We start from the raw sequence: 13018 nt of genomic DNA, 5'->3' as shown, positions 1-13018 counted from the left end.
AGCAACAAAGTTTCAACGGCTTAGCCATGTTTTCAGCAAACAATTGTTTTTGAGATCAGGGTTATCAGTGTAATGCATTTAAAATCACGATATAATTAATTCCACTTTTTCGTTCAAAGGACATGTACATTTTTGGTGAAGCCGTTCAAAATATATTTTTTATTTTTAAACAATAATAATTAGTATTCTTTAGGTTCTACTATATTTTGGGGGCATTTTGACATTAAATGACACCTTTTTTATTACTGCGTTGGCAACCCTAGTCATAAACAAGTAAAAAAGCATTAAGTTCGGCCTGGCCGAACTTTTCATACCCTCCACCATAAAATATTCTGAACTAAAATGGAATAATTACTTTTCATTCCTGTCGCCAACTTTAAGTGGGTACGTTAAAATGTCAGATAATGTTTATGTACATTTATGCTTCATTCGGGAGGCCCTTTCTTATGGTGCCTATATCTAACTATGTATGTTGACAATTTTTGGTGGGCTAGAAATTGGGAGGTACTGTTATATAGGGGTTATAATAAAACATGGGCCTATGTTGACAGTTTTTGATGGGAGTCTTTAATGTCAAATAACTCCTAATTCGGTTAAAAAATTTAGCTAGAATCTTCAAAATATCGAAAATCGGTACATAACGTGGGAACTTCAAATGTCATTAACAGCTAGTTCGGAGGTATCTGGGCTATACGAAAATATGAACTTAAATGAACCGTTATATGGGGGCTATACCAAAACGTGGACCTATGTCCACAAGTTTTGTCATATAAGTTTATTGACATTTAAGAACTTTAAATGTCAAATTATAGCTACATCGGTCTGAAAATGTAGCTACAAACGTCAAAACACCGCAAATCGGGGGTACCGTTATATGGGGGCTATACCAAAACGTGGACCTATGTCCACAAGTTTTGTTATATAAGTTTATTTACACTTAAGAACCCTAAGTGTCAAAATATAGCTAAATCGGTCTGAAAATGTAGCTAAAACTGTCAAAATACCGTAAATCGGGGGGTACCGTTATATGGGGGATATACCGAAACGTGGACCTATGTCCACAACTTTTGTTATATAAGTTTATTGACATTTAAGAACCCTAAATGTCAAATTATAGCTACATCGGTCTGAAAATGTAGCTAAAAACGTCAAAATACCCCAAATCGGAGGGTACCGTTATATGGGGGCTATACCAAAACGTGGACCTATGTCCACAACTTTTGTTATATAAGTTTATTGACACTTAAGAACCCTAAATGTCAAATTATAGCTATATCGGTCTGAAAATGTAGCTAAAAACATCAAAACACCGTAAATTGGGGGGTACCGTTATATGGGGGCTATACCAAAACGTGGACCTATGCCCACAACTTTTGTTATATAAGTTTTTAGATACTTAAGAACCCTAAATGTCAAGTTATCGCTAAATCGGTCTGAAAATGTAGCTAAAAACGTCAAAATATCGCAAATCGGGGGGTACCGTTATATGGGGGCTATACCAAACGTGGACCTATGTCCACAAGTTTTGTTATATATGTTTATTGACACTTAAGAACCCTAAATGTCAAATTATAGCCAAATCGGTCTGAAAATGTAGCTGAAAACGTCAAAATACCGTAAATCGGGGGGTACCGTTATATGGGGGCTATACCAAAACGTGGACCGATATATCCCATCTTCGAACTTGATCTTCCGACGGCTAAAAAAATGGTATTCCCCAATTTTCAGCGAAATCGGTCAACAAATGCGACCTGTATGTTGCGAACGGACGGACGGACGGATGGACGGACATGCATAAATCGACTCAGAAAGTGATTCTATGTATATCCCTAGAAGAAACTATGGGTCTATTTCGCTTCCTTTTGTATGTTACATACAAATGCACTAACACATAATACCCCTTAACACATAGTGGTGTAGGGTATAAAAACACAATGTGGCTATTTTGCTCCGACAAATGGTCAGCCGACTGCTAAATATGTATCGTGGTTGTCGATTATGCCTAACGAAAAAAAGATTAGGCGTAAAAAACGAAATAAGCAAAAATGTACAAAAATAAATATGCGTTCGGTTGCTCATTTAGCCGTGTCGAACTGTTTATACCCTCCACCACGAGGTGTACTGCAGTAAAATGGAACAATTAGTTTCCTTTCGTTTATGAAGAAGACTAAACACCAAATTACAGCAAGTTCGGTAAAACAATGTGGTTTAACGAATTTCGGCGGGATATCCGTTCCATGGGGGATATATCAAAACGTCCATCTATACCTACAAATTTCTGGCTGAATTTTTTGGACTCAACGAAGACTAAATACCAGATTTCCAATATTTCGGTAAAACTTCTTAGCACAATTTCTTTCCGACGAACATCCCTGACGAACACATAGGTTTCGGAGTCGAGGTATTTTTGCACGACTACGACTCCAAACCTTTTTTTTCACGACTCCGACTCTGGGTCTACTCCGAGAGTGAATTTCTATACCATAAAATGAATAAAATGTGCACAAATTTTAAACTTTTTCCTATATGTTGGCTTGTATAGAAAGGGCATTCGTTCGAATATAATACTAAACTGCAGAAAATAAATATGATGTAAAATTCATATCTATATTGTTTCTACTGAATCTTACATTGAAAACAACAGCAAAATACACGTTAGAAAGTTTTTGCCGGTTTGACGGGTTTTTTGCAGGTTTGACGGGTTTTCTGTACGAATTTTCTTCCGCGTGAAAGAATCTTTAAGCCAAAATATGTAAAAATGAAGGGGCAATACAAATTACAAGCAATTCAGGACCAAGTTTTAAACTGGATGAAAGCCAATGAGATTGACCTTAAAAAGAGACTCCCAGTTGTAAAGCCCAACACAAGCCTGTTTTCAAGAATTTTTTCCGAGAAAACTACGAAACTTTGTTGGTAAATTTTTTTCTTCGTCTGAAAGAGAAAAATATTATTGTGGCAAATGGCCATCTACGAAACCCTGTTTTAATAATCCGAATTCTAAATGTCATTTCGAGAAAAATAAGTTTTTAGTTTATACGCTGCATACAAAATACAATAAATTTTTCCCTTCCAACGCTCATATCTTTGGCAGGATTGTTCCGATTGACTTGAACATTTGACCACATATTCAATGCTATTTATACTTGTTTTTCTCAAATTTACAAGTAAGGATCATCCCTTAAACTAAAATTCAGCACACACATGAACTTTGGCGTCCTTTATTACTTTTCCCGATCCTACATAAAATTTTCGGGTGAACATTTTTGTAAAAAATTTCATCTTGTGTTACTTTTTCAGTTCAAGAACAAAAAGGACATGGAAGGAACTGAGCTAGAAGGACAAAATATTCGACAGAAAGATTCCTCATGCTATTAAACTGAAAACATTCATCTCAAAATGATGCAACACTATCTCCAAATAGGGATATACAGCTATTTTCTCAATCGTTGTTGGCGACGAATAAAAACTCATTACGACATAACTCAGAAATTTCAGCTATGTGATCTTTTGGGGTTCTTAATATACTCAATAGGGGGCTTTCATTCCGAAAGGGAATTTGCCACCCCCAGATCTTCCTTGACTTCCATTTTGTGTCACATGATATTCAGTAGGATAGAGACTACACACGGTGCTCTTGAATCAAATTTAAATGGAAGGTGCTTACACCTGGGAAGTTTGTGCGGATTCTGAAACTACAATGTTCATAGACGAGAAAAATCAAAAAACAAAAAAAATCGCCGGAGCGCTTTTTAAAAAAATCGCGATTCAAGTTGACATTTTTAGGGGTTGTTTAGGTTTTCACGATTATGCTTAGAAACCGCAAGTCCTATCAAAATGAGACTGAAGAAAATGTTGTAGCTATGAAAATTCTCTACAAGATTGACCTTTACAGTATTTGAAGTTCAAATTGGGGCAAAGCACTGACTGTATCGCCCACTTATAAAACAATGTCATGAAGGGTGCGCCTTAACTAACTTTTAATGAAAACCGCTTACACAGGGGAAGTTTTTTGTGAATTCTGAAACAGCAATGTTCATAGATGAGAAAAATCCAAAAACAAGAAAAAATCGCTGTAAGGATTTTTAAATAAATCGCGGACAAAATTAACATTTTTAGGTGTTTTTTAGGTTTTCACGATTTTGCTTGGAAACCGCAAGTCCAACCGAAATGGAGCTAAATGTTGTAGCTGTGAAAATTCTCTACAGGATTGACGTTTATGATTTGTTCTCAGGCTGTACCATTTTTGAGATAAAGAAACTCAGTTTACACTTTTAGGTTTTTTTTGTTAGGGTTTCGCGATTTTGCTTGAATACGGCAAGTCTTATTGGCATGGGACCTGAGAAAATCTTATAGCTGTTAAAATTCTCTACAAGACTGGCTTATGTAATTTTTCCTAGGTTGTACCATTTTTAAGATATGTATATAAGTTTAAGTTGGGAAATTGCAGTCGTGACATTGTTTTATAAGGAGACGATACAGAATTGAATTGAATTTAAATTGTCGGAATTTCAACTTCTATATCTAAAAAGTTGTACAACCTACGAAAATATCATTAAGGGCAATCTTGTAGAGAATTTTGATAGCTACAACATTTTCTTTATTCCCACTCTGATAGGACCTGCGATTTCCTAGCAAAATTGCAAAAACCTAAACAACCCCTAAAAATGTCAACTTGAATCGCGATTTATTTAAAAAGCGCTCCGGCGATTTTTTTGTTTTTTGATTTTTCTCATCTATAAACATTGCAGTTTCAGAAACCGCAAAAACTTCCCAGGTGTAAGCACCTTCCATTTAAATTTAATTCAAAAGCACCGTGTACAATGTCTTTTAATTTAATTTATTTATTCTTTCAATTCCAAGTCCGAAGACATCATTTAAGAAATTGACAAAACATCAGGATATTTGACTTAACAGAAAAAAATTAATTGGAGAGATGCTCAACATGGTACAATAAAAGACATATAACAACTTTAAATGCACAAATACATTTCAATAATTAACAACAGAACTAGTGAAAGTATCGGTATATAATAAATAAATCACAATCCGCTAAGAAACTAATCGGTTTCCGAGCAGCAATAACTCACAACAATTACAAGTAAAAAAGTATCAGTCGACTTGGCCGACAGAGATATACCCTCAGCCTGTGTATATTGAACAATTTTTTCCCAAAAAACGTATGTATTTAGAGGGTTTTAAAAATATCGGGCGTATGAAACGACAAAAATGTTGATTAGCATTAAAGAGCAAGAGTTTTGCGGAGGAAGTACTTAAAGGAATGCATCAACATTGACCATTATGGAAGTGGATCTCCAGCCACTACATATGGTACCATAGGGGGTTTTTACACCCTTCGGGCTGTTTGCTCAAGAAGTGTGGATTTGCCCCTGAAAAAACTTTTACCTTCGTAATTGAGGTAGCGAATGCAAGTTGCTTCAACAAAAATCAAAGTGATTCGATATTAGGTCAAAAAGTGAACTTATCCGAAATTTTGTGTGGGAGGTACCGGATGGAGTGGACAAATATAGTTCATATTTGAACTTGATCTATATCTAGTAGATATATTAGGATGCGTAAAGTATGGACCAATTCGGCCACTCCCTTCAAGAGTTACCGTATGAACAATATTTCCAAACATTTTTGAACTTTTGTGGGGGAGGTACCTGAAGGAGTGGACCGATATGGCTTATCTTCAAACGTAAACTTTCCTTGCACAAAATGTTACAAACGCCAAATTTTGGACCGAATCGGCAGATCCGGTCTAGAGTTATCTTGCGCTCCAACCGCCTCACACGGTGTCATACTCGTTTTTTGCACCTTTCAGGCGATATTCTCAGGAAGTATGGACATGCCCCTAATAAGACTTGAACCGTCGTATGGAGGGCGGTGAATACAAGTTGCTAAAACAAAAATCAAAGCGATTCGAGAGATGGCCCTAAACTGAACTTTTCCGAAATTTTGTGTGGATGGTACCCAAAGGAGTGGACCTGTTGAGACCATATTGGAACCTCATATTACTCTGGTAGAAACTTTACGCTGTACAAAGTATGAACCAAATCGGTCACTCCCTTCAAGAGTTATCGTGCGCACAAACTTTCCGAACATTTTCGAACTTTTGTGGGGGAGTGGACCGATGTAGCTCATCTTCGAACTTAAACTAAGTTTGGGCAAAATATTACGAAAGCCAAAATTTGAACCGAATCGGTTCATCCGTTCGAGAGTTATCGTGCGCTCCAGCCAGCAGGACAGAGAGACAGACAGACAGACAGACAGACGGACGGACATGGCTAGATCGACTCAAAATTGTCTGAAACACATTTCGTCCAAACATACTTGGGGTCTAAAACCATTATTTCGATGAGGCACATTTTGCCCGTATGAAAGTGTATATACCCTCGTTAGAATAAATGCTGAGGGTATAACAAGTAGAACTGACGAGTTTGATTAATTTTTTTTTTTGTACGTCACCGTCACATATCTTTTTCGTTTTATTTTGTCGAAATATGAAGATGGGTATGCCAACAGTAATTTGTTACTTACAGATTTTACGAAAGCGAAAATTTTTTGCTGACTCATTTTAAAGTACATGTAGAATAAAATATGTCGAACGGATAAAAATTTGCTGAGATATGAGCGTTAGAAAGAGAAAATTCATTGTGATTTGTATGTAACATCTAAGTTTGAAACACGGTTTTCTGAAAATAGCATTTTGGGATTATTATACGTATAAAAAGATTGTACTTAAGCAAGAGAATTTTTAAAAAAAATGTTGACGGATTTATGTCGAAAAAACTCTCAACTTTTTTAGGTAAAATCGAAATTCTGACTTCTACAGTTCACATTTTTCTTAAATGCATATTTTTTAATTCGTTTCGCTTAAGTACACAATTATTATGTTCTTAATGATCCCACAAAAACATATGCTGATCGGTTTATTCGTTTTCGAGCTACAGTGGTCACCGCAAACTGCTTTAGTAAAAACAGTGTTTCGTAGGTGGCCATTTGTCAGAAAACTGTGCAATATTTTTCAACAACAAAAAAATTCTGAAAGTAGCTCAAGGTATTATAAATCAAATGAAAACAATATCTTTTGGAGAAAATTGGTAGATTAAATTCATGAAAAATTTTATTTTTCGTGCACAATAAGTGGACAAAATAAACTTATAATACTTTTTCCACATTATATTGTGAAGTATAAATATGTGAGATCTAAAACTAGTATTCCAGAGTGTATATAAGTTTTGTCATAAATGTGATGGTATATTAAGAAATCGATTCATATTGAAAGATGCAATTATAATTCTATTGTCATGGAACATTACTAAATATAATAAATCCTTTGCTTACAAGTTTACTCATAGATTTCCTATAAAATGAATAAACGATTTATCAAAATTTTAATAAAGTTAATCTCTCTATCTTAAAAAATAAAAACTCTTTTGATAAATGTAGAAAAAACATTTTGCCCGGAGTTGGAGTCGAGCTTTTTTTCACGACTCCAGACTCCGACTCCAGCCAAATTTGCTAGACTCCGACTCCAGACTCCGAAGCCCTGGTGATACCCTACACCACTACCTCTGTGAATAATCTTTTCACTCGAAAACATTTCTTTTAGGGAGATACGAAAGTTTTCACCTATCTGGCTTTTATACCAAATGACTTAAGGCGAACTGAACCAAAATAATTAATATTTAATTTTATATTTGACTAACGACATCACCAACATCAATATGCTTCTCACGGTGCTCTTGAAACAATTTTAAATGGAAGGTACTTACACCTTGGAAGTTTTTGCGGATTCTGAAACTACAATGTTCATAGATGAGAAAAATAAAAAAAAAAAAACAAAAAAAAAATCGCCGGAGCGCTTTTTAAATAAATCGCGATTTTTAGTTGACATTTTTAGGGGTTGTTTAGGTTTTCACGATTTTGCTTAGAAACCGCAAGTCCTATCAAAGTGGGACAAAAGAAAATGTTATAGCTACGAAAATTCTCTACAATATCGAACTTTATGGTATTTTCGTAGTTTTTACCATTTTTGAGATATAGAAGTTCAAATTGGGACAATGCACTGACTCTATCGCGCCCTTATAAAACAATGTCATGAAGGGTGCGCCTTAACTAACTTTTAATGAAAACCGCTTACACAGGGGAAGTTTTTTGTGAATTCTGAAACAGCAATGTTCATAGATGAGAAAAATTCAAAAAAGAAGAAAAAATCGCTGTAGGGAATTTTAAATAAATCGCGGTCAAAATTCACATTTTTGGGTGTTTTTTAGGTTTTCACGATTTTGCGTGGAAACCGCAAGTCCAATCGAAATGGAGCTAAAGAAAATGTTGATGTTATGAAAATTCTCTAGAGGATTGACGTTACCATTAGTTCCCAGCCTGTACCATTTTTGAGATAAAGAAGCTCAGTTTACATTTTTAGGTTTTCTTGTTAGGGTTTCGCGATTTTGCTTGAATACGGTAAGTCTTATCGGCATGGGACCTGAGAAAATCTTATAGCTGTGAAAATTGTCTACAAGACTGGCATAAGTAACATATCATAAGTTGTAACATTTTTTAGATATATAAGTTTAAGTTGGGAATTTGCAGTCATGACATTGTTTTATAAGGGGACGATACAGAATTGAATTTGAATTGTCCCAATTTGAACTTCTATATCTCAAAAACGGTAAAAGCGACGAGAATACCATAAAGGTCAATCTTGTAGAGAATTTTCATAGCTACAACATTTTCTTAAGTCTTATTTTGATAGGACCTGCGGTTTCTAAGCAAAATCGTGAAAACCTGAACAACCACTAAAAATGTCAAGTTAAATCGCGGTTTATTTAAAAAGCGCTCCGGCGATTTTTTTGTTTTTTGATTTTTCTCATCTATGAACATTGTAGTTTCAGAATCCGCAAAAACTTCCGAGGTGTAAGCACCTTCCATTTAAAATTGTTTCAAAAGCACCGTGTTCTATCTCTGTGAGAAAATTTCGTGATGATCCGATCAAAATTTCGACCTGTAGTGTGATTGCAGAAAAAGTGGAAAAAAGGTATGTATTACCGACTATTGCGATATCTCTATTATTTGACCACCTACGTCAACCTACTTTGCATAATTTTAAAGATGGGATTTTCTACTTTCTTAGTCAGGCTTTGTTTTTACATAGTCCCCAATAGTCCGGTCAAAATAGACATGCGTATAAGGGGGAAATAGCAAAAATTGCCTCAAAGCTGAATTTTGGTGGAGAGCTAGGGTTGGCCATTAGAAGCAACGTCCTAAAAGTCCCCATCGATCCCATGTGTGCAAAACAAGTTGTTCGGGGTCAAAGGTCATTTTTGGAGGCATTATTCAGTTTTTTAATTTTTCTCGAAAACGGTAAGACTTAGCAAAAGCCGGCTAAAGTAAAAGTTGTAGATTCAATAATTGTCTACAAGAGTTGTCTTTATGATTCTTAAAAAAGACTTACCATTTTCGAGATATCGCGATCTAAAGGTCAAATAAAAAATTAGCCGCGTAAGTACATTGTGAGGCGAACCGCTTAAAGTAACGACACTATGTGTTAGATACTTCCGTAAGCTTTCAAACGATATCCAATTTGCAGTAATCGGTCCAGTCGAACCGGGTCTAACCCGGTTTTTAAATTTGGCCTTTCTGGTCGAATAACCGGCGAACCGGATCCGCAACCGTTGAAAACTATACATTTCCGTAATCAGCGCAACAATCCCTACCTTCGGACAAAACTTGAAAAAAATCGGAGAGTTTTCGTTGGGGTCGTTCCCGTTGGGCCTTCGATTATACATGTGGGTTAAATGGGCTATTTTTGCATAAAATGACTCTAACATTGAATAACTCTACTAAACACGGTCCGATTTTGTTGGATTTTTTTAGAAGATAGCTATAATTTCGCTTTTCAAGAAAATATATATTTGAATACGTGCATATTTCCCTTATAAGTGCATAAAAATCATGTGTTTTTTAGAACAGCTATATCTCAAGAACGGTTCCTTCTAGGAAAAAAATTATAAAGGTCAAACTTGTAGATAATACAATATTTACTTTAGTCACTTTTTGATTAGATCAACCATTTTCAAAAAATAAATCCGAAAACCTAAAAACCCTTAAAATTTGACCTTTGACCCCGAATAATTTTTTTTGCACACATGGGATCGATGGGGACTTTTAGGACATTGCTTCTAATGGCAAACCCTAGCTCTCCACCAAAATTCAGCTCTGTGGGAATTTTTGCTATTTCAATGTCTATTTTGACCGGACTACAACCAAAGGTGTGATATTCGTCATTATCATTAAAATCGCAAAAATGAAAAGTTGGGTTCTAATAGCGACTATTGCGATATCTTCGTTGTTTGACCACCTACGACAACCTACGTTACATCATTGTAAAGGTGATATTTTCTACTTTCCTTGCCAGGTTTGCTTTTTATATACCCCTTATAGACGCTGAGACAAATAATTTTTTTGCTCATTCCGCCCCCTAAATATTATCCGACCATCACCAAAATTAATTGACTTCTTCCTCTGTGAGACCTCCATTAACCCTCGAAATTTCGTGACGATCCGATCCAAATTGCGACCTGTAGCGTGATTTCCAAAAAAATGGAAAAATGGGATGTATTACCGACTATTGCGATATCTCCGTTAGTTGGTTACATACGCCGACCTAGTTTACATCATTGTAAAGATGGGGTTTTCTACTTTCATAGTCAGACTTCGCTTTTGGAAAGTCGCCAACCAAAGCATTGATATTCGTCATTATAACTAAAATCGCAAAGATGAAAAGTTGAGTTTAATTTGCGGCTATTGCGATATCTTCGTTGTTTGACCAGCTACGACAATCTCCTTTACATCGTTAGAAAGGTAATATTTTATACTTTCATTAACAGGTTTTGCTTTTGGTATACACCTTATATGCTGAGATATTTGCTTTGGAAAAAAAAAAACGTTGACTTTTTCTGCAAATAAGTTTTTTGCCCATTCCGACCCTTAAATATTATCCGACCATCACCAAAATGTATAGGCTTCTTTCCATCCGGGACCCTCATTAACACCCAAAATTTGGGTGCGATTGTAGCGTGATTACAAGGTTTAGATGGACAGATCGACTCAACTCGTGGAGACAATCATTTTGGTATATATGTATAAGTATAGGTCTACGACCATTATTTCGATGCGTTATAAACTTTTTGGGCAAAACCAACTTATAATACCCTCCCCACATAGTGGTGTAGGGTATAATAACCTACCTTAAAGCTCTATATTGATTTCATGGATTGATGGTGGACGGCGAATGAAGGCAATGCCGATAATTTAACATGCAAGGAGAGATCACCACGAAGTAATAGCATATCTCTGCATACATATTTATACCCTCAGCCTTTAGGCTAAAGAGGGTATTTACACTTTGATACGACCAAAAATGTGCCTCATCGAAATAATGGTTTTAGACCCCAAGTATGTTTGTACGATATCCGTTTCAGACAATTTTGAGTAGATCTACCAATGTCCGTCTGTCTGTCTGTCTGTCTGGCTGGCTGGTGCGCACGATAACTCTCGAATGGATCAATCGATTCGGTTCAAATTTTGGGTATCGAAATATTTTGTCCAGATTCGATTTAAGTTCGAAGATGGGCCATATAGGTCCACTCCTTCAGGTACCTCCCCCACAAATGTTCAAAAGTTGTCGCAAAACTTGTGCGCACGATAACTCTTGTAGGGAATAACCGATTTGGTCCATACTTTGCACATCGTGTAATTTCTACCAAACTTAGATTAGGTTCCAATATGGACTCAATCGGTCCACTCCTTCGGGTATCTCCCACACAAAATTTCGGAAAAGTTCAGTTTAGGACCTGGTCTCGAATCGCTTTGATTTTTGTTTACGCAAGTTGTATTCGCTGTCCTCTATACGACGCTGTAAGTTTCATTAGGGGAAAGTCCATACTTCCTGAGAAAATAGCCTGAAAGTTACAAAAAACCCTATGACACCATGTGTAGTGGTTGGAGCGCAAGATAACTCTCGAACGGATCTGCCGATTCGGTCCAAAATTTGGCTTTCGTAATATTTTGTCCAAACTTAGTTCAAGTTCAAAGATGGATTATATCGGTCCACTCCTTCCGGTACCTCCCCTACAGAAGTTCGAAAATGTTCGGAAAATTTGTGCGTACGATAACTCTTGAGGGGAGTAACCGATTTGGTCCATGCTTTGCACATTATAAAATTTCTACCAGACTTAGATGAGGTTCCAATATGGACTCAATCGGTAAACTCCTTCGAGTACCTCCCACACAAAATTTCGGAAAAGTTCAGTTTAGGACCTGCTCTCGAATCGCCATGGTTTTGGTTGTAACGTCTTGTATTCACTGTCCCCTATACGAAGGTACAAGTTTTCTCAGGGGCAAGTCCATACTTCATGAAAAAATAGCCTGAACGTTGAAAAATAAACCCTATGACACCATGTTTATGGGTGGAAGCGCAAGATAATTCTCGAACGGAAATGCCGGTTCCGGCCAAAATTTGGCCTTCGTAATATTGTTTCCAAACATAGTTTAAGTTCGTAGATAAGCCATATCGGTCCACTTCTTCAGGTACCTGCCCCACAAAAGTTCAAAAATATTCGGAAAAATTGTGGGCACGATAACTCTTGATGGGAGTGACCGATTTGGTCCATACTTTACACATTCTCATAATATCTACCAGATATAGATCAGGTTCGAATATGGACTATATTTGTCCACTCCATCCCGTACCTCCCACACAAAATTTTGCATAAGTTCACTTTAAGACCTGCTATTGAATCACTTTGATTTTTGTTGAAGCAACTTACATTCGCTGCCTCAATTACGATGGTAAAAGTTGTTTCAGGGGCAAGTCCATACTTCTTGAACAAACAGCCCGAAGAGTGTAAAAACGCCCTATGGCACCATATGTTTTGGCTGGAGGTCCACTTCCATGACGGTCAATTTCCATCCATTCCTTTTAGTATCTCCTCCGCAAAACTTTTGATCT

At 36.4% G+C, this 13018-nt stretch overlaps 1 protein-coding gene across 1 annotated transcript in view; it reads right to left on the bottom strand.

Moving 5' to 3' along the window:
- The window catches only part of LOC141397941 (uncharacterized), a 229001-nt gene that overhangs the window by 80914 nt on the left and 135069 nt on the right, over positions 1–13018 (bottom strand). The gene's annotated exons all lie outside the window — the stretch shown is intronic.

The sequence above is a fragment of the Musca autumnalis genome, unplaced genomic scaffold (genome assembly GCF_047663935.1).
Source record: "Musca autumnalis isolate F117 unplaced genomic scaffold, ASM4766393v1 scaffold_3, whole genome shotgun sequence".
Lineage (NCBI taxonomy): Eukaryota > Metazoa > Arthropoda > Insecta > Diptera > Muscidae > Musca > Musca autumnalis.
This window is presented reverse-complemented; position numbering and strand designations above follow the sequence as displayed.